Source organism: Paroedura picta, chromosome 17 (assembly GCF_049243985.1).
Source record: "Paroedura picta isolate Pp20150507F chromosome 17, Ppicta_v3.0, whole genome shotgun sequence".
NCBI classification, from domain to species: Eukaryota; Metazoa; Chordata; class Lepidosauria; order Squamata; family Gekkonidae; genus Paroedura; species Paroedura picta.
In genome coordinates, this window is record NC_135385.1 from 13,219,202 (window position 1) to 13,245,972 (window position 26,771).

The window sequence follows — 26,771 nt, forward strand, 5'->3', positions numbered from 1 at the left end:
CTTAAACAGTCTAGGAGTCAGAAAAGGGCCAGAGACACTGGAGGCCTACTGACATGACATCACAAAGACCTCATCTGTGTTTAATTGAGAAAAAAAAACTCTTACTGTCTTTTGAAGCGATCCTTAAACAGTCTAGGAGTCAGAAAAGGGCCAGAGACACTGGAGGCCTACTGACATGACATCACAAAGACCTCATCTGTGTTTAATTGAGAAAAAAAAACCTCTTACTGTCTTTTGAAGCGATCCTTAAACAGTCTAGGAGTCAGAAAAGGGCCAGGGACACAGGAGGCCTACTGACATGACATCACAAAGACCTCATCTGTGTTTAATTGGGGATAAAAACCTCTTACTGTCTTTTGAAGCGATCCTTAAACTATCTAGGAGTCAGAAAAGGGCCAGAGACACTGGATGCCTACTGACATGACATCACAAAGACCTCATCTGTGTTTAATTGAGAAAAAAACCTCCTACTGTCTTTTGAAGCGATCCTTAAACAGTCTAGGAGTCAGAAAAGGGCCAGAGACACTGGAGGCCTACTGACATGACATCACATAGACCTCATCTGTGTTTAATTGAGAAAAAAACCCTCTTCCTGCTTTTGAAGCGATCCTTAAACAGTCTAGGAGTCAGAAAAGGGCCAGAGACACAGGATGCCTACTGACATGACATCACAAAGACCTCATCTGTGTTTAATTGAGAAAAAAAACCTCTTACTGTCTTTTGAAGCGATCCTTAAACAGTCTAGGAGTCAGAAAAGGGCCAGAGACACTGGATGCCTACTGACATGACATCACAAAGACCTCATCTGTGTTTAATTGAGAAAAAAAACCTCTTACTGTCTTTTGAAGCGATCCTTAAACAGTCTAGGAGTCAGAAAAGGGCCAGAGACACTGGATGCCTACTGACATGACATCACAAAGACCTCATCTGTATTTAATTGAGAAAAAAAACCTCTTACTGTCTTTTGAAGCGATCCTTAAACAGTCTAGGAGTCAGAAAAGGGCCAGAGACACTGGATGCCTACTGACATGACATCACAAAGACCTCATCTGTGTTTAATTGAGAAAAAAAACCTCTTACTGTCTTTTGAAGCGATCCTTAAACAGACTAAAAGTCAGAAAAGGGCCAGAGACACTGGATACCTACTGAGCTGACATCACAAAGACCTCACCTGTGTTTAATTGAGAAGAAAAAAACCTCTTAATGTCTTTTGAAGCGATCCTTAAACAGTCTAGGAGTCAGAAAAGGTCCAGAGACACAGGAGGCCTACTGACATGACATCACAAAGACCTCATCTGTGTTTAATTGAGAAAAAAAACCTCTTACTGTCTTTTGAAGCGATCCTTAAACAGTCTAGGAGTCAGAAAAGGGCCAGAGACACTGGAGGCCTACTGACATGACATCACAAAGACCTCATCTGTGTTTAATTGAGAAAAAAAAACTCTTACTGTCTTTTGAAGCGATCCTTAAACAGTCTAGGAGTCAGAAAAGGGCCAGAGACACTGGAGGTCTACTGACATGACATCACAAAGACCTCATCTGTGTTTAATTGAGAAAAAAAAACCTCTTACTGTCTTTTGAAGCGATCCTTAAACAGTCTAGGAGTCAGAAAAGGGCCAGGGACACAGGAGGCCTACTGACATGACATAACAAAGACCTCATCTGTGTTTAATTGGGGATAAAAACCTCTTACTGTCTTTTGAAGCGATCCTTAAACTATCTAGGAGTCAGAAAAGGGCCAGAGACACTGGATGCCTACTGACATGACATCACAAAGACCTCATCTGTGTTTAATTGAGAAAAAAACCTCTTTCTGTCTTTTGAAGTGATCCTTAAACAGTCTAGGAGTCAGAAAAGTGCCAGAGACACTGGATGCCTACTGACATGACATCACAAAGACCTCATCTGTGTTTAATTGAGAAAAAAAAACCTCTTACTGCCTTTTGGGGCGATCTTTAAACAGACTAAAAGTCAGAAAAGGGCCAGAGACACTGGATACCTACTGACCTGACATCACAAAGACCTCACCTGTGTTTAATTGAGAAGAAAAAAACCTCTTAATGTCTTTTGAAGCGATCCTTAAATAGTCTAGGAGTCAGAAAAGGTCCAGAGACACTGGAGGCCTACTGACATGACATCACAAAGACCTCATCTGTGTTTAATTGAGAAAAAAAACCTCTTACTGTCTTTTGAAGCGATCCTTAAACAGTCTAGGAGTCAGAAAAGGGCCAGAGACACTGGAGGCCTACTGACATGACATCACAAAGACCTCATCTGTGTTTAATTGAGAAAAAAAACCTCTTACTGTCTTTTGAAGCGATCCTTAAACAGTCTAGGAGTCAGAAAAGGGCCAGAGACACTGGGTGCCTACTGACATGACATCACAAAGACCTCATCTGTGTTTAATTGAGAAAAAAAAACCTCTTACTGCCTTTTGGGGCGATCTTTAAACAGACTAAAAGTCAGAAAAGGGCCAGAGACACTGGATACCTACTGACCTGACATCACAAAGACCTCACCTGTGTTTAATTGAGAAGAAAAAAACCTCTTAATGTCTTTTGAAGCCATCCTTAAACAGTCTAGGAGTCAGAAAAGGGCCAGAGACACTGGAGGCCTACTGACATGACATCACAAAGACCTCATCTGTGTTTAATTGAGAAAAGAAACCTCTTACTGTCTTTTGAAGCGATCCTTAAACAGTCTAGGAGTCAGAAAAGGGCCAGAGACACTGGAGGCCTACTGACATGACATCACAAAGACCTCATCTGTGTTTAATTGAGAAAAAAAACCTCTTACTGTCTTTTGAAGCAATCCTTAAACAGTCTATGAGTCAGAAAAGGGCCAGGGACACAGGAGGCCTACTGACATGACATCACAAAGACCTCATCTGTGTTTAATTGGGGATAAAAACCTCTTACTGTCTTTTGAAGCCATCCTTAAACAATCTAGGAGTCAGAAAAGGGCCAGAGACACTGGATGCCTACTGACATGACATCACAAAGACCTCATCTGTGTTTAATTGAGAAAAAAAAACCTCTTTCTGTCTTTTGAAGTGATCCTTAAACAGTCTAGGAGTCAGAAAAGGGCCAGAGACACTGGATGCCTACTGACATGACATCACAAAGACCTCATCTGTGTTTAATTGAGAAAAAAAAACCTCTTACTGCCTTTTCGGGCGATCTTTAAACAGACTAAAAGTCAGAAAAGGGCCAGAGACACTGGATGCCTACTGACATGACATCAGAAAGACCTCATCTGTGTTTAATTGAGAAATAAAAAACCTCTTACTGCCTTTTGCGGCGATCTTTAAACAGACTAAAAGTCAGAAAAGGGCCAGAGACACTGGATACCTACTGACCTGACATCACAAAGACCTCACCTGTGTTTAATTGAGAAGAAAAAAAACTCTCAATGTCTTTTGAAGCGATCCTTAAACAGTCTAGGAGTCAGAAAAGGGCCAGAGACACTGGAGGCCTACTGACATGACATCACAAAGACCTCATCTGTGTTTAATTGAGAAAAAAAACCTCCTACTGTCTTTTGAAGCGATCCTTAAACAGTCTAGGAGTCAGAAAAGGGCCAGAGACACAGGATGCCTACTGACATGACATCACAAAGACCTCATTTGTGTTTAATTGAGAAAAAAAAAACCTCTTACTGTCTTTTGAAGCGATCCTTAAACAGTCTAGGAGTCAGAAAAGGGCCAGAGACACAGGATGCCTACTGACATGACATCACAAAGACCTCATTTGTGTTTAATTGAGAAGAAAAAAACCTCTTAATGTCTTTTGAAGCGATCCTTAAACAGTCTAGGAGTCAGAAAAGGGCCAGAGACACTGGAGGCCTACTGACATGACATCACAAAGACCTCATCTGTGTTTAATTGAGAAAAAAAACATCTTACTGTCTTTTGAAGCGATCCTTAAACAGTCTAGGAGTCAGAAAAGGGCCAGAGACACTGGAGGCCTACTGACATGACATCACAAAGACCTCATCTGTGTTTAATTGAGAAAAAAAACCTCTTACTGTCTTTTGAAGCGATCCTTAAACAGTCTAGGAGTCAGAAAAGGGCCAGAGACACTGGAGGCCTACTGACATGACATCACAAAGACCTCATCTGTGTTTAATTGAGAAAAAAAACCTCTTACTGTCTTTTGAAGCGATCCTTAAACAGTCTAGGAGTCAGAAAAGGGCCAGAGACACTGGAGGCCTACTGACATGACATCACAAAGACCTCATCTGTGTTTAATTGAGAAAAAAAACCTCTTACTGTCTTTTGAAGCGATCCTTAAACAGTCTAGGAGTCAGAAAAGGGCCAGAGACACTGGATGCCTACTGACATGACATCACAAAGACCTCATCTGTGTTTAATTGAGAAAAAAAACCTCTTACTGTCTTTTGAAGCGATCCTTAAACAGTCTAAGAGTCAGAAAAGGGCCAGAGACACTGGATGCCTACTGACATGACATCACAAAGACCTCATCTGTGTTTAATTGAGAAAAAAAACCTCTTACTGTCTTTTGAAGCGATCCTTAAACCGTCTAGGAGTCAGAAAAGTGCCAGAGACACTGGATGCCTACTGACATGACATCACAAAGACCTCATCTGTGTTTAATTGAGAAAAAGAAACCTCTTACTGTCTTTTGAAGCGATCCTTAAACAGTATAGGAGTCAGAAAAGGGCCAGAGACACTGGATGCTTACTGACATGACATCACAAAGACCTCATCTGTGTTTAATTGAGAAAAAAAAACCTCTTACTGTCTTTTGAAGCGATCCTTAAACAGTCTAGGAGTCAGAAAAGTGCCAGAGACACTGGATGCCTACTGACATGACATCACAAAGACCTCATCTGTGTTTAATTGAGAAAAAAAACCTCTTACTGTCTTTTGAAGCGATCCTTAAACAGTCTAGGAGTCAGAAAAGGGCCAGAGACACTGGATGCCTACTGACATGACATCACAAAGACCTCATCTGTGTTTAATTGAGAAAAAAAACCTCCTACTGTCTTTTGAAGCGATCCTTAAACAGTCTAGGAATCAGAAAAGGGCCAGGGACTCAGGATGCCTACTGACATGACATCACAAAGACCTCATCTGTGTTTAATTGAGAAAAAAAACCTCTTACTGTCTTTTGAAGCCATCCTTAAACTGTCTAGGAGTCAGAAAAGGGCCAGAGACACTGGAGGCCTACTGACATGACATCACAAAGACCTCATCTGTGTTTAATTGAGAAAAAAAAACCTCTTACTGCCTTTTGGGGCGATCTTTAAACAGACTAAAAGTCAGAAAAGGGCCAGAGACACTGGATACCTACTGACCTGACATCACAAAGACCTCACCTGTGTTTAATTGAGAAGAAAAAAACCTCTTAATGTCTTTTGAAGCGATCCTTAAATAGTCTAGGAGTCAGAAAAGGTCCAGAGACACTGGAGGCCTACTGACATGACATCACAAAGACCTCATCTGTGTTTAATTGAGAAAAAAAACCTCTTACTGTCTTTTGAAGCGATCCTTAAACAGTCTAGGAGTCAGAAAAGGGCCAGAGACACTGGAGGCCTACTGACATGACATCACAAAGACCTCATCTGTGTTTAATTGAGAAAAAAAACCTCTTACTGTCTTTTGAAGCGATCCTTAAACAGTCTAGGAGTCAGAAAAGGGCCAGAGACACTGGGTGCCTACTGACATGACATCACAAAGACCTCATCTGTGTTTAATTGAGAAAAAAAAACCTCTTACTGCCTTTTGGGGCGATCTTTAAACAGACTAAAAGTCAGAAAAGGGCCAGAGACACTGGATACCTACTGACCTGACATCACAAAGACCTCACCTGTGTTTAATTGAGAAGAAAAAAACCTCTTAATGTCTTTTGAAGCCATCCTTAAACAGTCTAGGAGTCAGAAAAGGGCCAGAGACACTGGAGGCCTACTGACATGACATCACAAAGACCTCATCTGTGTTTAATTGAGAAAAGAAACCTCTTACTGTCTTTTGAAGCGATCCTTAAACAGTCTAGGAGTCAGAAAAGGGCCAGAGACACTGGAGGCCTAAAGACATGACATCACAAAGACCTCATCTGTGTTTAATTGAGAAAAAAAACCTCTTACTGTCTTTTGAAGCAATCCTTAAACAGTCTATGAGTCAGAAAAGGGCCAGGGACACAGGAGGCCTACTGACATGACATCACAAAGACCTCATCTGTGTTTAATTGGGGATAAAAACCTCTTACTGTCTTTTGAAGCCATCCTTAAACAATCTAGGAGTCAGAAAAGGGCCAGAGACACTGGATGCCTACTGACATGACATCACAAAGACCTCATCTGTGTTTAATTGAGAAAAAAAAACCTCTTTCTGTCTTTTGAAGTGATCCTTAAACAGTCTAGGAGTCAGAAAAGGGCCAGAGACACTGGATGCCTACTGACATGACATCACAAAGACCTCATCTGTGTTTAATTGAGAAAAAAAAACCTCTTACTGCCTTTTCGGGCGATCTTTAAACAGACTAAAAGTCAGAAAAGGGCCAGAGACACTGGATGCCTACTGACATGACATCAGAAAGACCTCATCTGTGTTTAATTGAGAAATAAAAAACCTCTTACTGCCTTTTGCGGCGATCTTTAAACAGACTAAAAGTCAGAAAAGGGCCAGAGACACTGGATACCTACTGACCTGACATCACAAAGACCTCACCTGTGTTTAATTGAGAAGAAAAAAAACTCTCAATGTCTTTTGAAGCGATCCTTAAACAGTCTAGGAGTCAGAAAAGGGCCAGAGACACTGGAGGCCTACTGACATGACATCACAAAGACCTCATCTGTGTTTAATTGAGAAAAAAAACCTCCTACTGTCTTTTGAAGCGATCCTTAAACAGTCTAGGAGTCAGAAAAGGGCCAGAGACACAGGATGCCTACTGACATGACATCACAAAGACCTCATTTGTGTTTAATTGAGAAAAAAAAAACCTCTTACTGTCTTTTGAAGCGATCCTTAAACAGTCTAGGAGTCAGAAAAGGGCCAGAGACACAGGATGCCTACTGACATGACATCACAAAGACCTCATTTGTGTTTAATTGAGAAGAAAAAAACCTCTTAATGTCTTTTGAAGCGATCCTTAAACAGTCTAGGAGTCAGAAAAGGGCCAGAGACACTGGAGGCCTACTGACATGACATCACAAAGACCTCATCTGTGTTTAATTGAGAAAAAAAACATCTTACTGTCTTTTGAAGCGATCCTTAAACAGTCTAGGAGTCAGAAAAGGGCCAGAGACACTGGAGGCCTACTGACATGACATCACAAAGACCTCATCTGTGTTTAATTGAGAAAAAAAACCTCTTACTGTCTTTTGAAGCGATCCTTAAACAGTCTAGGAGTCAGAAAAGGGCCAGAGACACTGGAGGCCTACTGACATGACATCACAAAGACCTCATCTGTGTTTAATTGAGAAAAAAAACCTCTTACTGTCTTTTGAAGCGATCCTTAAACAGTCTAGGAGTCAGAAAAGGGCCAGAGACACTGGAGGCCTACTGACATGACATCACAAAGACCTCATCTGTGTTTAATTGAGAAAAAAAACCTCTTACTGTCTTTTGAAGCGATCCTTAAACAGTCTAGGAGTCAGAAAAGGGCCAGAGACACTGGATGCCTACTGACATGACATCACAAAGACCTCATCTGTGTTTAATTGAGAAAAAAAACCTCTTACTGTCTTTTGAAGCGATCCTTAAACAGTCTAAGAGTCAGAAAAGGGCCAGAGACACTGGATGCCTACTGACATGACATCACAAAGACCTCATCTGTGTTTAATTGAGAAAAAAAACCTCTTACTGTCTTTTGAAGCGATCCTTAAACCGTCTAGGAGTCAGAAAAGTGCCAGAGACACTGGATGCCTACTGACATGACATCACAAAGACCTCATCTGTGTTTAATTGAGAAAAAGAAACCTCTTACTGTCTTTTGAAGCGATCCTTAAACAGTATAGGAGTCAGAAAAGGGCCAGAGACACTGGATGCTTACTGACATGACATCACAAAGACCTCATCTGTGTTTAATTGAGAAAAAAAAACCTCTTACTGTCTTTTGAAGCGATCCTTAAACAGTCTAGGAGTCAGAAAAGTGCCAGAGACACTGGATGCCTACTGACATGACATCACAAAGACCTCATCTGTGTTTAATTGAGAAAAAAAACCTCTTACTGTCTTTTGAAGCGATCCTTAAACAGTCTAGGAGTCAGAAAAGGGCCAGAGACACTGGATGCCTACTGACATGACATCACAAAGACCTCATCTGTGTTTAATTGAGAAAAAAAACCTCCTACTGTCTTTTGAAGCGATCCTTAAACAGTCTAGGAATCAGAAAAGGGCCAGGGACTCAGGATGCCTACTGACATGACATCACAAAGACCTCATCTGTGTTTAATTGAGAAAAAAAACCTCTTACTGTCTTTTGAAGCCATCCTTAAACTGTCTAGGAGTCAGAAAAGGGCCAGAGACACTGGAGGCCTACTGACATGACATCACAAAGACCTCATCTGTGTTTAATTGAGAAAAAAAAACCTCTTACTGTCTTTTGAAGCGATCCTTAAACAGTCTAGGAGTCAGAAAAGGGCCAGAGACACTGGATGCCTACTGACATGACATCACAAAGACCTCATCTGTGTTTAATTGAGAAAAAAAAAAACTCTTTCTGTCTTTTGAAGTGATCCTTAAACAGTCTAGGAGTCAGAAAAGGGCCAGAGACACTGGATGCCTACTGACATGACATCACAAAGACCTCATCTGTGTTTAATTGAGAAAAAAAAACCTCTTACTGCCTTTTCGGGCGATCTTTAAACAGACTAAAAGTCAGAAAAGGGCCAGAGACACTGGATGCCTACTGACATGACATCAGAAAGACCTCATCTGTGTTTAATTGAGAAATAAAAAACCTCTTACTGCCTTTTGGGGCGATCTTTAAACAGACTAAAAGTCAGAAAAGGGCCAGAGACACTGGATACCTACTGACCTGACATCACAAAGACCTCACCTGTGTTTAATTGAGAAAAAAAAAAACCTCTTACTGTCTTTTGAAGCGATCCTTAAACAGTCTAGGAGTCAGAAAAGGGCCAGAGACACAGGATGCCTACTGACATGACATCACAAAGACCTCATTTGTGTTTAATTGAGAAGAAAAAAACCTCTTAATGTCTTTTGAAGCGATCCTTAAACAGTCTAGGAGTCAGAAAAGGGCCAGAGACACTGGAGGCCTACTGACATGACATCACAAAGACCTCATCTGTGTTTAATTGAGAAAAAAAACATCTTACTGTCTTTTGAAGCGATCCTTAAACAGTCTAGGAGTCAGAAAAGGGCCAGAGACACTGGAGGCCTACTGACATGACATCACAAAGACCTCATCTGTGTTTAATTGAGAAAAAAAACCTCTTACTGTCTTTTGAAGCGATCCTTAAACAGTCTAGGAGACAGAAAAGGGCCAGAGACACAGGATGCCTACTGACATGACATCACAAAGACCTCATCTGTGTTTAATTGAGAAAAAAAACCTCTTACTGTCTTTTGAAGCCATCCTTAAACAGTCTAGGAGTCAGAAAAGGGCCAGAGACACTGGAGGCCTACTGACATGACATCACAAAGACCTCATCTGTGTTTAATTGAGAAAAAAAACCTCTTACTGTCTTTTGAAGCGATCCTTAAACAGTCTAAGAGTCAGAAAAGGGCCAGAGACACTGGATGCCTACTGACATGACATCACAAAGACCTCATCTGTGTTTAATTGAGAAAAAAAACCTCTTACTGTCTTTTGAAGCGATCCTTAAACAGTCTAGGAGTCAGAAAAGTGCCAGAGACACTGGATGCCTACTGACATGACATCACAAAGACCTCATATGTGTTTAATTGAGAAAAAGAAACCTCTTACTGTCTTTTGAAGCGATCCTTAAACAGTATAGGAGTCAGAAAAGGGCCAGAGACACTGGATGCTTACTGACATGACATCACAAAGACCACATCTGTGTTTAATTGAGAAAAAAAAAACCTCTTACTGTCTTTTGAAGCGATCCTTAAACAGTCTAGGAGTCAGAAAAGTGCCAGAGACACTGGATGCCTACTGACATGACATCACAAAGACCTCATCTGTGTTTAATTGAGAAAAAAAACCTCCTACTGTCTTTTGAAGCGATCCTTAAACAGTCTAGGAGTCAGAAAAGGGCCAGAGACACAGGATGCCTACTGACATGACATCACAAAGACCTCATTTGTGTTTAATTGAGAAAAAAAAAACCTCTTACTGTCTTTTGAAGCGATCCTTAAACAGTCTAGGAGTCAGAAAAGGGCCAGAGACACAGGATGCCTACTGACATGACATCACAAAGACCTCATTTGTGTTTAATTGAGAAGAAAAAAACCTCTTAATGTCTTTTGAAGCGATCCTTAAACAGTCTAGGAGTCAGAAAAGGGCCAGAGACACTGGAGGCCTACTGACATGACATCACAAAGACCTCATCTGTGTTTAATTGAGAAAAAAAACCTCTTACTGTCTTTTGAAGCGATCCTTAAACAGTCTAGGAGTCAGAAAAGGGCCAGAGACACTGGATGCCTACTGACATGACATCACAAAGACCTCATCTGTGTTTAATTGAGAAAAAAAACCTCTTACTGTCTTTTGAAGCGATCCTTAAACAGTCTAAGAGAAAAGGGCCAGAGACACTGGATGCCTACTGACATGACATCACAAAGACCTCATCTGTGTTTAATTGAGAAAAAAAACCTCTTACTGTCTTTTGAAGCGATCCTTAAACCGTCTAGGAGTCAGAAAAGTGCCAGAGACACTGGATGCCTACTGACATGACATCACAAAGACCTCATCTGTGTTTAATTGAGAAAAAGAAACCTCTTACTGTCTTTTGAAGCGATCCTTAAACAGTATAGGAGTCAGAAAAGGGCCAGAGACACTGGATGCTTACTGACATGACATCACAAAGACCTCATCTGTGTTTAATTGAGAAAAAAAAAACCTCTTACTGTCTTTTGAAGCGATCCTTAAACAGTCTAGGAGTCAGAAAAGTGCCAGAGACACTGGATGCCTACTGACATGACATCACAAAGACCTCATCTGTGTTTAATTGAGAAAAAAAACCTCTTACTGTCTTTTGAAGCGATCCTTAAACAGTCTAGGAGTCAGAAAAGGGCCAGAGACACTGGATGCCTACTGACATGACATCACAAAGACCTCATCTGTGTTTAATTGAGAAAAAAAACCTCCTACTGTCTTTTGAAGCCATCCTTAAACAGTCTAGGAATCAGAAAAGGGCCAGGGACTCAGGATGCCTACTGACATGACATCACAAAGACCTCATCTGTGTTTAATTGAGAAAAAAAACCTCTTACTGTCTTTTGAAGCCATCCTTAAACTGTCTAGGAGTCAGAAAAGGGCCAGAGACACTGGAGGCCTACTGACATGACATCACAAAGACCTCATCTGTGTTTAATTGAGAAAAAAAAACCTCTTACTGTCTTTTGAAGCGATCCTTAAACAGTCTAGGAGTCAGAAAAGGGCCAGAGACACTGGATGCCTACTGACATGACATCACAAAGACCTCATCTGTGTTTAATTGAGAAAAAAAAAAACTCTTTCTGTCTTTTGAAGTGATCCTTAAACAGTCTAGGAGTCAGAAAAGGGCCAGAGACACTGGATGCCTACTGACATGACATCACAAAGACCTCATCTGTGTTTAATTGAGAAAAAAAAACCTCTTACTGCCTTTTCGGGCGATCTTTAAACAGACTAAAAGTCAGAAAAGGGCCAGAGACACTGGATGCCTACTGACATGACATCAGAAAGACCTCATCTGTGTTTAATTGAGAAATAAAAAACCTCTTACTGCCTTTTGGGGCGATCTTTAAACAGACTAAAAGTCAGAAAAGGGCCAGAGGCACTGGATACCTACTGACCTGACATCACAAAGACCTCACCTGTGTTTAATTGAGAAGAAAAAAAACTCTCAATGTCTTTTGAAGCGATCCTTAAACAGTCTAGGAGTCAGAAAAGGGCCAGAGACACTGGAGGCCTACTGACATGACATCACAAAGACCTCATCTGTGTTTAATTGAGAAAAAAAACCTCCTACTGTCTTTTGAAGCGATCCTTAAACAGTCTAGGAGTCAGAAAAGGGCCAGAGACTCAGGATGCCTACTGACATGACATCACAAAGACCTCATTTGTGTTTAATTGAGAAAAAAAAAAACCTCTTACTGTCTTTTGAAGCGATCCTTAAACAGTCTAGGAGTCAGAAAAGGGCCAGAGACACAGGATGCCTACTGACATGACATCACAAAGACCTCATTTGTGTTTAATTGAGAAGAAAAAAACCTCTTAATGTCTTTTGAAGCGATCCTTAAACAGTCTAGGAGTCAGAAAAGGGCCAGAGACACTGGAGGCCTACTGACATGACATCACAAAGACCTCATCTGTGTTTAATTGAGAAAAAAAACATCTTACTGTCTTTTGAAGCGATCCTTAAACAGTCTAGGAGTCAGAAAAGGGCCAGAGACACTGGAGGCCTACTGACATGACATCACAAAGACCTCATCTGTGTTTAATTGAGAAAAAAAACCTCTTACTGTCTTTTGAAGCCATCCTTAAACAGTCTAGGAGACAGAAAAGGGCCAGAGACACAGGATGCCTACTGACATGACATCACAAAGACCTCATCTGTGTTTAATTGAGAAAAAAAACCTCTTACTGTCTTTTGAAGCCATCCTTAAACAGTCTAGGAGTCAGAAAAGGGCCAGAGACACTGGAGGCCTACTGACATGACATCACAAAGACCTCATCTGTGTTTAATTGAGAAAAAAAACCTCTTACTGTCTTTTGAAGCGATCCTTAAACAGTCTAGGAGTCAGAAAAGGGCCAGAGACACTGGATGCCTACTGACATGACATCACAAAGACCTCATCTGTGTTTAATTGAGAAAAAAAACCTCTTACTGTCTTTTGAAGCGATCCTTAAACAGTCTAAGAGTCAGAAAAGGGCCAGAGACACTGGATGCCTACTGACATGACATCACAAAGACCTCATCTGTGTTTAATTGAGAAAAAAAACCTCTTACTGTCTTTTGAAGCGATCCTTAAACAGTCTAGGAGTCAGAAAAGTGCCAGAGACACTGGATGCCTACTGACATGACATCACAAAGACCTCATCTGTGTTTAATTGAGAAAAAGAAACCTCTTACTGTCTTTTGAAGCGATCCTTAAACAGTATAGGAGTCAGAAAAGGGCCAGAGACACTGGATGCTTACTGACATGACATCACAAAGACCTCATCTGTGTTTAATTGAGAAAAAAAAAACCTCTTACTGTCTTTTGAAGCGATCCTTAAACAGTCTAGGAGTCAGAAAAGTGCCAGAGACACTGGATGCCTACTGACATGACATCACAAAGACCTCATCTGTGTTTAATTGAGAAAAAAAACCTCTTGCTGTCTTTTGAAGCGATCCTTAAACAGTCTAGGAGTCAGAAAAGGGCCAGAGACACTGGATGCCTACTGACATGACATCACAAAGACCTCATCTGTGTTTAATTGAGAAAAAAAACCTCCTACTGTCTTTTGAAGCGATCCTTAAACAGTCTAGGAATCAGAAAAGGGCCAGGGACTCAGGATGCCTACTGACATGACATCACAAAGACCTCATCTGTGTTTAATTGAGAAAAAAAACCTCTTACTGTCTTTTGAAGCCATCCTTAAACTGTCTAGGAGTCAGAAAAGGGCCAGAGACACTGGAGGCCTACTGACATGACATCACAAAGACCTCATCTGTGTTTAATTGAGAAAAAAAAAACTCTTTCTGTCTTTTGAAGTGATTCTTAAACAGTCTAGGAGTCAGAAAAGGGCCAGAGACACTGGATGCCTACTGACATGACATCACAAAGACCTCATCTGTGTTTAATTGAGAAAAAAAACCTCTTACTGTCTTTTGAAGCGATCCTTAAACAGTCTAGGAGTCAGAAAAGTGCCAGAGACACTGGATGCCTACTGACATGACATCACAAAGACCTCATCTGTGTTTAATTGAGAAAAAGAAACCTCTTACTGTCTTTTGAAGCGATCCTTAAACAGTATAGGAGTCAGAAAAGGGCCAGAGACACTGGATGCTTACTGACATGACATCACAAAGACCTCATCTGTGTTTAATTGAGAAAAAAAAAACCTCTTACTGTCTTTTGAAGCGATCCTTAAACAGTCTAGGAGTCAGAAAAGTGCCAGAGACACTGGATGCCTACTGACATGACATCACAAAGACCTCATCTGTGTTTAATTGAGAAAAAAAACCTCTTGCTGTCTTTTGAAGCGATCCTTAAACAGTCTAGGAGTCAGAAAAGGGCCAGAGACACTGGATGCCTACTGACATGACATCACAAAGACCTCATCTGTGTTTAATTGAGAAAAAAAACCTCCTACTGTCTTTTGAAGCGATCCTTAAACAGTCTAGGAATCAGAAAAGGGCCAGGGACTCAGGATGCCTACTGACATGACATCACAAAGACCTCATCTGTGTTTAATTGAGAAAAAAAACCTCTTACTGTCTTTTGAAGCCATCCTTAAACTGTCTAGGAGTCAGAAAAGGGCCAGAGACACTGGAGGCCTACTGACATGACATCACAAAGACCTCATCTGTGTTTAATTGAGAAAAAAAAAACTCTTTCTGTCTTTTGAAGTGATCCTTAAACAGTCTAGGAGTCAGAAAAGGGCCAGAGACACTGGATGCCTACTGACATGACATCACAAAGACCTCATCAGTGTTTTATTGAGAAAAAAACCTCCTACTGTCTTTTGAAGCGATCCTTAAACAGTCTAGGAGTCAGAAAAGGGCCAGAGACACTGGAGGCCTACTGACATGACATCACAAAGACCACATCTGTGTTTAATTGAGAAAAAAACCCTCTTACTGTCTTTTGAAGCGATCCTTAAACAGTCTAGGAGTCAGAAAAGGGCCAGAGACACTGGAGGCCTACTGACATGACATCACAAAGACCTCATCTGTGTTTAATTGAGAAAAAAAACCTCCTACTGTCTTTTGAAGCCATCCTTAAACTGTCTAGGAGTCAGAAAAGGGCCAGAGACACTGGAGGCCTACTGACATGACATCACAAAGACCACATCTGTGTTTAATTGAGAAAAAAACCCTCTTACTGTCTTTTGAAGCGATCCTTAAACAGTCTAGGAGTCAGAAAAGGGCCAGAGACACTGGAGGCCTACTGACATGACATCACAAAGACCACATCTGTGTTTAATTGAGAAAAAAACCCTCTTACTGTCTTTTGAAGCGATCCTTAAACAGTCTAGGAGTCAGAAAAGGGCCAGGGACTCAGGATGCCTACTGACATGACATCACAAAGACCTCATCTGTGTTTAATTGAGAAAAAAAACCTCTTACTGTCTTTTGAAGCGATCCTTAAACAGTCTACGAGTCAGAAAAGGGCCAGAGACACTGGATGCCTACTGACATGACATCACAAAGACCTCATCAGTGTTTAATTGAGAAAAAAAACCTCCTACTGTCTTTTGAAGCGATCCTTAAACAGTCTACGAGTCAGAAAAGGGCCAGAGACACTGGATGCCTACTGACATGACATCACAAAGACCTCATCAGTGTTTAATTGAGAAAAAAAACCTCCTACTGTCTTTTGAAGCGATCCTTAAACAGTCTAGGAGTCAGAAAAGGGCCAGAGACACTGGAGGCCTACTGATATGACATCACAAAGACCACATCTGTGTTTAATTGAGAAAAAAACCCTCATGCCTACTGACATGACATCACAAAGACCTCATCTGTGTTTAATTGAGAAAAAAAACCTCTTACTGTCTTTTGAAGCGATCCTTAAACAGTCTAGGAGTCAGAAAAGGGCCAGAGACACTGGATGCCTACTGACATGACATCACAAAGACCTCATCTGTGTTTAATTGAGAAAAAAAACCTCCTACTGTCTTTTGAAGCGATCCTTAAACAGTCTAGGAATCAGAAAAGGGCCAGGGACTCAGGATGCCTACTGACATGACATCACAAAGACCTCATCTGTGTTTAATTGAGAAAAAAAACCTCTTACTGTCTTTTGAAGCCATCCTTAAACTGTCTAGGAGTCAGAAAAGGGCCAGAGACACTGGAGGCCTACTGACATGACATCACAAAGACCTCATCTGTGTTTAATTGAGAAAAAAAAACCTCTTACTGTCTTTTGAAGCGATCCTTAAACAGTCTAGGAGTCAGAAAAGGGCCAGAGACACTGGATGCCTACTGACATGACATCACAAAGACCTCATCTGTGTTTAATTGAGAAAAAAAAAACTCTTTCTGTCTTTTGAAGTGATCCTTAAACAGTCTAGGAGTCAGAAAAGGGCCAGAGACACTGGATGCCTACTGACATGACATCACAAAGACCTCATCAGTGTTTAATTGAGAAAAAAACCTCCTACTGTCTTTTGAAGCGATCCTTAAACAGTCTAGGAGTCAGAAAAGGGCCAGAGACACTGGAGGCCTACTGACATGACATCACAAAGACCACATCTGTGTTTAATTGAGAAAAAAACCCTCTTACTGTCTTTTGAAGCGATCCTTAAACAGTCTAGGAGTCAGAAAAGGGCCAGAGACACTGGAGGCCTACTGACATGACATCACAAAGACCTCATCTGTGTTTAATTGAGAAAAAAAACCTCCTACTGTCTTTTGAAGCGATCCTTAAACAGTCTAGGAGTCAGAAAAGGGCCAGAGACACTGGAGGCCTACTGACATGACATCACAAAGACCTCATCAGTGTTTAATTGAGAAAAAAAACCTCCTACTGTCTTTTGAAGCGATCCTTAAACAGTCTAGGAGTCAGAAAAGGGCCAGAGACACTGGAGGCCTACTGATATGACATCACAAAGACCACATCTGTGTTTAATTGAGAAAAAAACCCTCTTACTGTCTTTTGAAGCGATCCTTAAACAGTCTAGGAGTCAGAAAAGGGCCAGGGACTCAGGATGCCTACTGACATGACATCACAAAGACCTCATCTGTGTTTAATTGAGAAAAAAAACCTCTTACTGTCTTTTGAAGCGATCCTTAAACAGTCTAAGAAAAGGGCCAGAGACACTGGAGGCCTACTGACATGACATCACAAAGACCTCATCTGTGTTTAATTGAGAAGAAAAAAACCTTTTACTGCCTTTTGGGGCGATCTTTAAACAGACTAAAAGTTAGAAAAGGGCCAGAGACACTGGATACCTACTGACATGATATCACAAAGACCTCCCCTGTGTTTAATTGAGAAGAAAAAAACCTCTTACTGCCTTTTGGGGCCATCTTTAAACAGTCTAAAAGTTAGAAAAGGGCCAGAGACACTGGATACCTACTGACATAATATCACAAAGACCTCACCTTTGTTTAATTGAGAAGAAAAAAACCTCTTACTGCCTTTTGGGGCGATCTTTAAACAGCCTAGGGGTCAGAAAAGGGCCAGAGACACTGGAGGCCTACTGACATGACATCACAAAGAACTCATCTGTGTTTAATGGAGAAATAAAACCTCCTACTGTCTTTTGAAGCGATCCTTAAACAGTCTAGGTGTCAGAAAAGGGCCAGAGACACTGGAGGCCTACTGACATGACATCACAAAGACCTCATCTGTGTTTAATTGAGAAAAAAACCCTCTTAGTGTCTTTTGAAGCGATCCTTAAACAGTCTAGGAGTCAGAAAAGGGCCAGGGACTCAGGATGCCTACTGACATGACATCACAAAGACCTCATCTGTGTTTAATTGAGAAAAAAACCTCTTACTGTCTTTTGAAGCGATCCTTAAACAGTCTAGGAGTCAGAAAAGGGCCAGAGACACTGGATGCTTACTGACATGACATCACAAAGACCTCATCTGTGTTTAATTGAGAAAAAAAACCTCTTACTGTCTTTTGAAGCGATCCTTAAACAGTCTAGGAGTCAGAAAAGGGCCAGAGACACTGGATGCCTACTGACATGACATCACAAAGACCTCATCTGTGTTTAATTGAGAAAAAAAACCTCCTACTGTCTTTTCAAGCCATCCTTAAACAGTCTAGGAGTCAGAAAAGGGCCAGAGACACTGGAGGCCTACTGACATGACATCACAAAGACCTCATCTGTGTTTAATTGAGAAAAAAAAACCTCTTACTGTCTTTTGAAGCGATCCTTAAACAGTCTAGGAGTCAGAAAAGGGACAGGGACACAGGAGTTCTACTCACATGACATCACAAAGACCTCATCTGTGTTTAATTGGGGATAAAAACCTCTTACTGTCTTTTGAAGCGATCCTTAAACTATCTAGGAGTCAGAAAAGGGCCAGAGACACTGGATGCTTACTGACATGACATCACAAAGACCTCATCTGTGTTTAATTGAGAAAAAAAACCTCTTACTGTCTTTTGAAGCGATCCTTAAACAGTCTAGGAGTCAGAAAAGGGCCAGAGACACTGGATGCCTACTGACATGACATCACAAAGACCTCATCTGTGTTTAATTGAGAAAAAAAACCTCCTACTGTCTTTTGAAGCGATCCTTAAACAGTCTAGGAGTCAGAAAAGGGCCAGAGAGACTGGATGCCTACTGACATGACATCACAAAGACCTCATCTGTGTTTAATTGAGAAAAAAAACCTCCTACTGTCTTTTGAAGCGATCCTTAAACAGTCTAGGAATCAGAAAAGGGCCAGGGACTCAGGATGCCTACTGACATGACATCACAAAGACCTCATCTGTGTTTAATTGAGAAATAAAACCTCCTACTGTCTTTTGAAGCGATCCTTAAACAGTCTAGGTGTCAGAAAAGGGCCAGAGACACTGGAGGCCTACTGACATGACATCACAAAGACCTCATCTGTGTTTAATTGAGAAAAAAAACCTCTTACTGTCTTTTGAAGCGATCCTTAAACAGTCTAAGAAAAGGGCCAGAGACACTGGAGGCCTACTGACATGACATCACAAAGACCTCATCTGTGTTTAATTGAGAAGAAAAAAACCTTTTACTGCCTTTTGGGGCGATCTTTAAACAGACTAAAAGTTAGAAAAGGGCCAGAGACACTGGATACCTACTGACATGATATCACAAAGACCTCCCCTGTGTTTAATTGAGAAGAAAAAAACCTCTTACTGCCTTTTGGGGCCATCTTTAAACAGTCTAAAAGTTAGAAAAGGGCCAGAGACACTGGATACCTACTGACATAATATCACAAAGACCTCACCTTTGTTTAATTGAGAAGAAAAAAACCTCTTACTGCCTTTTGGGGCGATCTTTAAACAGCCTAGGGGTCAGAAAAGGGCCAGAGACACTGGAGGCCTACTGACATGACATCACAAAGAACTCATCTGTGTTTAATTGAGAAAAAAACCCTCTTACTGTCTTTTGAAGCGATCCTTAAACAGTCTAGGAGTCAGAAAAGGGCCAGAGACACTGGATGCCTACTGACATGACATCACAAAGACCTCATCTGTGTTTAATTGAGAAAAAAAACCTCCTACTGTCTTTTGAAGCGATCCTTAAACAGTCTAGGAGTCAGAAAAGGGCCAAAGACACTGGATGCCTACTGACATGACATCACAAAGACCTCATCTGTGTTTAATTGAGAAAAAAACCTCTTACTGTCTTTTGAAGCGATCCTTAAACAGTCTAGGAGTCAGAAAAGGGCCAGAGACACTGGATGCTTACTGACATGACATCACAAAGACCTCATCTGTGTTTAATTGAGAAAAAAAACCTCTTACTGTCTTTTGAAGCGATCCTTAAACAGTCTAGGAGTCAGAAAAGGGCCAGAGACACTGGATGCCTACTGACATGACATCACAAAGACCTCATCTGTGTTTAATTGAGAAAAAAAACCTCCTACTGTCTTTTGAAGCGATCCTTAAACAGTCTAGGAGTCAGAAAAGGGCCAGAGACACTGGAGGCCTACTGACATGACATCACAAAGACCTCATCTGTGTTTAATTGAGAAAAAAAAACCTCTTACTGTCTTTTGAAGCGATCCTTAAACAGTCTAGGAGTCAGAAAAGGGACAGGGACACAGGAGGCCTACTCACATGACATCACAAAGACCTCATCTGTGTTTAATTGGGGATAAAAACCTCTTACTGTCTTTTGAAGCGATCCTTAAAGTATCTAGGAGTCAGAAAAGGGCCAGAGACACTGGATGCTTACTGACATGACATCACAAAGACCTCATCTGTGTTTAATTGAGAAAAAAAACCTCTTACTGTCTTTTGAAGCGATCCTTAAACAGACTAGGAGTCAGAAAAGGGCCAGAGACACTGGATGCCTACTGACATGACATCACAAAGACCTCATCTGTGTTTAATTGAGAAAAAAAACCTCCTACTGTCTTTTGAAGCGATCCTTAAACAGTCTAGGAGTCAGAAAAGGGCCAGAGACACTGGATGCCTACTGACATGACATCACAAAGACCTCATCTGTGTTTAATTGAGAAAAAAAACCTCCTACTGTCTTTTGAAGCGATCCTTAAACAGTCTAGGAATCAGAAAAGGGCCAGGGACTCAGGATGCCTACTGACATGACATCACAAAGACCTCATCTGTGTTTAATTGAGAAAAAAAACCTCTTACTGTCTTTTGAAGCGATCCTTAAACAGTCTAGGAGTCAGAAAAGGGCCAGAGACACTGGATGCTTACTGACATGACATCACAAAGACCTCATCTGTGTTTAATTGAGAAAAAAAACCTCCTACTGTCTTTTGAAGCCATCCTTAAACTGTCTAGGAGTCAGAAAAGGGCCAGAGACACTGGAGGCCTACTGACATGACATCACAAAGACCTCATCTGTGTTTAATTGAGAAAAAAAAAAACGTCTTTCTGTCTTTTGAAGTGATCCTTAAACAGTCTAGGAGTCAGAAAAGGGCCAGAGACACTGGATGCCTACTGACATGACATCACAAAGACCTCATCAGTGTTTAATTGAGAAAAAAAACCTCCTACTGTCTTTTGAAGCGATCCTTAAACAGTCTAGCAGTCAGAAAAGGGCCAGAGACACTGGAGGCCTACTGACATGACATCACAAAGACCACATCTGTGTTTAATTGAGAAAAAAACCCTCTTACTGTCTTTTGAAGCGATCCTTAAACAGTCTAGGAGTCAGAAAAGGGCCAGGGACTCAGGATGCCTACTGACATGACATCACAAAGACCTCATCTGTGTTTAATTGAGAAAAAAAACCTCTTACTGTCTTTTGAAGCGATCCTTAAACAGTCTACGAGTCAGAAAAGGGCCAGAGACACTGGATGCCTACTGACATGACATCACAAAGACCTCATCAGTGTTTAATTGAGAAAAAAAACCTCCTACTGTCTTTTGAAGCGATCCTTAAACAGTCTAGGAGTCAGAAAAGGGCCAGAGACACTGGATGCCTACTGACATGACATCACAAAGACCTCATCTGTGTTTAATTGAGAAAAAAAACCTCCTACTGTCTTTTGAAGCGATCCTTAAACAGTCTAGGAATCAGAAAAGGGCCAGGGACTCAGGATGCCTACTGACATGACATCACAAAGACCTCACCTGTGTTTAATTGAGAAAAAAAAACCTCTTACTGTCTTTTGAAGCGATCCTTAAACAGTCTAGGAGTCAGAAAAGGGCCAGAGACACTGGATGCTTACTGACATGACATCACAAAGACCTCATCTGTGTTTAATTGAGAAAAAAAACCTCCTACTGTCTTTTGAAGCCATCCTTAAACTGTCTAGGAGTCAGAAAAGGGCCAGAGACACTGGAGGCCTACTGACATGACATCACAAAGACCTCATCTGTGTTTAATTGAGAAAAAAAAAAACGTCTTTCTGTCTTTTGAAGTGATCCTTAAACAGTCTAGGAGTCAGAAAAGGGCCAGAGACACTGGATGCCTACTGACATGACATCACAAAGACCTCATCAGTGTTTAATTGAGAAAAAAAACCTCCTACTGTCTTTTGAAGCGATCCTTAAACAGTCTAGCAGTCAGAAAAGGGCCAGAGACACTGGAGGCCTACTGACATGACATCACAAAGACCACATCTGTGTTTAATTGAGAAAAAAACCCTCTTACTGTCTTTTGAAGCGATCCTTAAACAGTCTAGGAGTCAGAAAAGGGCCAGGGACTCAGGATGCCTACTGACATGACATCACAAAGACCTCATCTGTGTTTAATTGAGAAAAAAAACCTCTTACTGTCTTTTGAAGCGATCCTTAAACAGTCTACGAGTCAGAAAAGGGCCAGAGACACTGGATGCCTACTGACATGACATCACAAAGACCTCATCAGTGTTTAATTGAGAAAAAAAACCTCCTACTGTCTTTTGAAGCGATCCTTAAACAGTCTAGGAGTCAGAAAAGGGCCAGAGACACTGGAGGCCTACTGATATGACATCACAAAGACCACATCTGTGTTTAATTGAGAAAAAAACCCTCTTACTGTCTTTTGAAGCGATCCTTAAACAGTCTAGGAGTCAGAAAAGGGCCAGGGACTCAGGATGCCTACTGACATGACATCACAAAGACCTCATCTGTGTTTAATTGAGAAAAAAAACCTCTTACTGTCTTTTGAAGCGATCCTTAAACAGTCTAAGAAAAGGGCCAGAGACACTGGATGCTTACTGACATGACATCACAAAGACCTCATTTGTGTTTAATTGAGAAGAAAAAAACCTTTTACTGCCTTTTGGGGCGATCTTTAAACAGACTAAAAGTTAGAAAAGGGCCAGAGACACTGGATACCTACTGACATGATATCACAAAGACCTCCCCTGTGTTTAATTGAGAAGAAAAAAACCTCTTACTGCCTTTTGGGGCCATCTTTAAACAGTCTAAAAGTTAGAAAAGGGCCAGAGACACTGGATACCTACTGACATAATATCACAAAGACCTCACCTTTGTTTAATTGAGAAGAAAAAAACCTCTTACTGCCTTTTGGGGCGATCTTTAAACAGCCTAGGGGTCAGAAAAGGGCCAGAGACACTGGAGGCCTACTGACATGACATCACAAAGAACTCATCTGTGTTTAATTGAGAAAAAAACCCTCTTACTGTCTTTTGAAGCGATCCTTAAACAGTCTAGGAGTCAGAAAAGGGCCAGAGACACTGGATGCCTACTGACATGACATCACAAAGACCTCATCTGTGTTTAATTGAGAAAAAAAACCTCCTACTGTCTTTTGAACCGATCCTTAAACAGTCTAGGAGTCAGAAAAGGGCCAAAGACACTGGATGCCTACTGACATGACATCACAAAGACCTCATCTGTGTTTAATTGAGAAATAAAACCTCCTACTGTCTTTTGAAGCGATCCTTAAACAGTCTAGGTGTCAGAAAAGGGCCAGAGACACTGGAGGCCTACTGACATGACATCACAAAGACCTCATCTGTGTTTAATTGAGAAAAAAACCCTCTTAGTGTCTTTTGAAGCGATCCTTAAACAGTCTAGGAGTCAGAAAAGGGCCAGGGACTCAGGATGCCTACTGACATGACATCACAAAGACCTCATCTGTGTTTAATTGAGAAAAAAACCTCTTACTGTCTTTTGAAGCGATCCTTAAACAGTCTAGGAGTCAGAAAAGGGCCAGAGACACTGGATGCTTACTGACATGACATCACAAAGACCTCATCTGTGTTTAATTGAGAAAAAAAACCTCTTACTGTCTTTTGAAGCGATCCTTAAACAGTCTAGGAGTCAGAAAAGGGCCAGAGACACTGGATGCCTACTGACATGACATCACAAAGACCTCATCTGTGTTTAATTGAGAAAAAAAACCTCCTACTGTCTTTTCAAGCCATCCTTAAACAGTCTAGGAGTCAGAAAAGGGCCAGAGACACTGGAGGCCTACTGACATGACATCACAAAGACCTCATCTGTGTTTAATTGAGAAAAAAAAACCTCTTACTGTCTTTTGAAGCGATCCTTAAACAGTCTAGGAGTCAGAAAAGGGACAGGGACACAGGAGGCCTACTCACATGACATCACAAAGACCTCATCTGTGTTTAATTGGGGATAAAAACCTCTTACTGTCTTTTGAAGCGATCCTTAAACTATCTAGGAGTCAGAAAAGGGCCAGAGACACTGGATGCTTACTGACATGACATCACAAAGACCTCATCTGTGTTTAATTGAGAAGAAAAAAACCTTTTACTGCCTTTTGGGGCGATCTTTAAACAGACTAAAAGTTAGAAAAGGGCCAGAGACACTGGATACCTACTGACATGATATCACAAAGACCTCCCCTGTGTTTAATTGTGGAGAAAAAACCTCTTACTGCCTTTTGGGGCCATCTTTAAACAGACTAAAAGTTAGAAAAGGGCCAGAGACACTGGATACCTACTGACATGATATCACAAAGACTTCACCTTTGTTTAATTGAGAAGAAAAAAACCTCTTACTGCCTTTTGGGGCGATCTTTAAACAGCCTAGGAGTCAGAAAAGGGCCAGAGACACTGGAGGCCTACTGACATGACATCACAAAGACCTCATCTGTGTTTAATTGAGAAAAAAAACCCTCTTACTGTCTTTTGAAGCGATCCTTAAACAGTCTAGGAGTCAGAAAAGGGCCAGAGACACTGGATGCCTACTGACATGACATCACAAAGACCTCATCTGTGTTTAATTGAGAAAAAAAAAACGTCTTTCTGTCTTTTGAAGTGATCCTTAAACAGTCTAGGAGTCAGAAAAGGGCCAGAGACACTGGATGCCTACTGACATGACATCACAAAGACCTCATCAGTGTTTAATTGAGAAAAAAAACCTCCTACTGTCTTTTGAAGCGATCCTTAAACAGTCTAGGAGTCAGAAAAGGGCCAGAGACACTGAAGGCCTACTGACATGACATCACAAAGACCACATCTGTGTTTAATTGAGAAAAAAACCCTCTTACTGTCTTTTGAAGCGATCCTTAAACAGTCTAGGAGTCAGAAAAGGGCCAGGGACTCAGGATGCCTACTGACATGACATCACAAAGACCTCATCTGTGTTTAATTGAGAAAAAAAACCTCTTACTGTCTTTTGAAGCGATCCTTAAACAGTCTACGAGTCAGAAAAGGGCCAGAGACACTGGATGCCTACTGACATGACATCACAAAGACCTCATCAGTGTTTAATTGAGAAAAAAAACCTCCTACTGTCTTTTGAAGCGATCCTTAAACAGTCTAGGAGTCAGAAAAGGGCCAGAGACACTGGAGGCCTACTGATATGACATCACAAAGACCACATCTGTGTTTAATTGAGAAAAAAACCCTCTTACTGTCTTTTGAAGCGATCCTTAAACAGTCTAGGAGTCAGAAAAGGGCCAGGGACTCAGGATGCCTACTGACATGACATCACAAAGACCTCATCTGTGTTTAATTGAGAAAAAAAACCTCTTACTGTCTTTTGAAGCGATCCTTAAACAGTCTAGGAGTCAGAAAAGGGCCAGAGACACTGGATGCTTACTGACATGACATCACAAAGACCTCATTTGTGTTTAATTGAGAAGAAAAAAACCTTTTACTGCCTTTTGGGGCGATCTTTAAACAGACTAAAAGTTAGAAAAGGGCCAGAGACACTGGATACCTACTGACATGATATCACAAAGACCTCCCCTGTGTTTAATTGAGAAGAAAAAAACCTCTTACTGCCTTTTGGGGCCATCTTTAAACAGTCTAAAAGTTAGAAAAGGGCCAGAGACACTGGATACCTACTGACATAATATCACAAAGACCTCACCTTTGTTTAATTGAGAAGAAAAAAACCTCTTACTGCCTTTTGGGGCGATCTTTAAACAGCCTAGGGGTCAGAAAATGGCCAGAGGCACTGGAGGCCTACTGACATGACATCACAAAGAACTCATCTGTGTTTAATTGAGAAAAAAAACCTCTTAATGTCTTTTGAAGCGATCCTTAAACAGTCTAGGAGTCAGAAAAGGGCCAGAGACACTGGATGCCTACTGACATGACATCACAAAGACCTCATCAGTGTTTAATTGAGAAAAAAAACCTCCTACTGTCTTTTGAAGCGATCCTTAAACAGTCTAGCAGTCAGAAAAGGGCCAGAGACACTGGAGGCCTACTGACATGACATCACAAAGACCACATCTGTGTTTAATTGAGAAAAAAACCCTCTTACTGTCTTTTGAAGCGATCCTTAAACAGTCTAGGAGTCAGAAAAGGGCCAGGGACTCAGGATGCCTACTGACATGACATCACAAAGACCTCATCTGTGTTTAATTGAGAAAAAAAACCTCTTACTGTCTTTTGAAGCGATCCTTAAACAGTCTACGAGTCAGAAAAGGGCCAGAGACACTGGATGCCTACTGACATGACATCACAAAGACCTCATCAGTGTTTAATTGAGAAAAAAAACCTCCTACTGTCTTTTGAAGCGATCCTTAAACAGTCTAGGAGTCAGAAAAGGGCCAGAGACACTGGATGCCTACTGACATGACATCACAAAGACCTCATCTGTGTTTAATTGAGAAAAAAAACCTCCTACTGTCTTTTGAAGCGATCCTTAAACAGTCTAGGAATCAGAAAAGGGCCAGGGACTCAGGATGCCTACTGACATGACATCACAAAGACCTCACCTGTGTTTAATTGAGAAAAAAAAACCTCTTACTGTCTTTTGAAGCGATCCTTAAACAGTCTAGGAGTCAGAAAAGGGCCAGAGACACTGGATGCTTACTGACATGACATCACAAAGACCTCATCTGTGTTTAATTGAGAAAAAAAACCTCCTACTGTCTTTTGAAGCCATCCTTAAACTGTCTAGGAGT